Genomic DNA, 1,568 nt, shown 5'->3' on the forward strand with positions numbered 1-1,568 from the left:
CGAGGGGAGGGGCTGTGAGTGGTTGACTGGCTGGCCTTGCCCCCTGGTCGAGCTCCTGGTCTAGGGGACAATTTGAATATTAACCTTTTATTATATAGGATTTGGAGGAATTCTTTAGCTGACTCCTGTTTGTGCTATCTTGTACCTGCTTTTGTTACTCTTACACAGTCAGTAGGTGTCTGTTACAGTAGCCTAGTGTTGGTACCGCTGTGGAGATGAAGGGGAAGAAGAATGTGGCATGCAGGGGTGCAGAGGGGCAGAAAGAGCAGTCTCAGGAGGTTGAGTGGTGTATTGACGAGGGGTGGGAGGTAAAGAGGGATCAAGCTGGTGGTGGAGAGGCTGAGTGAGCCATGGAAGGAATACTTCTAGCCACCCTCTTAGGAGGATCCCCAATAAATCTTGGGGTACTGGACTTCCACATAGCCTAGAGAACAGATATATATATCTGCCAGAGGGCTGGTATGCTTGGATACTTCTGTGACAAAGATACAAAGATACAATTCTGGCCCTTTTATAAGTGATTCAGAAAACTAATATCAGGCCCAACCTCTGCCTCCCTGTGAACTCCCCCAGGGTGACAACCAATTCTTTTAGAATTTCTTAGAACAGAGACAACCCCACTGTGATGCTAGAAAATACTGGCTCCTCTGTCGTGTTCCTGGTTCTCCTCTCAGAAGTTGCTGGCTGTGGCTTCTTAGGTCACAGGTACAATGAGTGAGCCAAGGCTTTATGTATGGGTAGAGGCTCATTGCTACTCTTGGCTTGAATATGGCAATGGCTTAAGTTCTATTATTCCTGGATGTTGGTTATTACTGTCATTATTAGGTCTGCTGATCATCTGTCATTTCAAGGCCCAAAGCCAACAACTGGAATGCTAAGGACAATAAAAAAACCAACTCTGTTATTCAGGAATTCACAATTTCAAATCCCCAATTTAGAATTCATTAAAATTTCTCAATTGGATGTGTATTCCAGTTTTACTTTGTTGTGTCAACAGCAAAAGGCTCTGCAAAGCAAAATAATAAACAAAATTGTAAGAGCAACATTTACTCAACTAAAGAAAACAGTAGGAGAGAACACTGGGAACTCATTAGAGGTGTTCATTTACTTAAACAGTTAGAAACTGGGGGAGTGGAGTAGTCAACTTCCAAAACTGCTTGTATACACAAAGCTATCACAATGTATTTTGCTGATTTACTTTTCTCTGTCTCCCCCATTAGAGAAGGCTTTGTTAAGTGTAGGATCAATGTTCCTGCACAGAGTAGGTACTTAACATATGTTAGTCACATGAGTAGGGTCCTCCATGCTCCATAGATGGCTTAAGTATTAGCCATACTCATGGGTCTTATATCTGTGAGTGTGTCTGTGTAAAACTCTGCCAGGTCCTTAGCCTGTTTGGCTCAGTGGATAGAGTGTCAGCCTGCAGACTAAAGGGTCCCCGATTCAATTCTGGTCTAGGGCATTTGCCCAGGTTGCTGGCTCGGTCCCCAGTAGGAGACAGCCTATTAATGCTCTAATGCTCTCTCTTCCTCTCCTTTCCTGTCTGAAGTATATATATATGTATATAT

This window comes from Myotis davidii, unplaced genomic scaffold (genome assembly GCF_000327345.1).
Source record: "Myotis davidii unplaced genomic scaffold, ASM32734v1 scaffold205, whole genome shotgun sequence".
Classification (NCBI taxonomy): Eukaryota; Metazoa; Chordata; class Mammalia; order Chiroptera; family Vespertilionidae; genus Myotis; species Myotis davidii.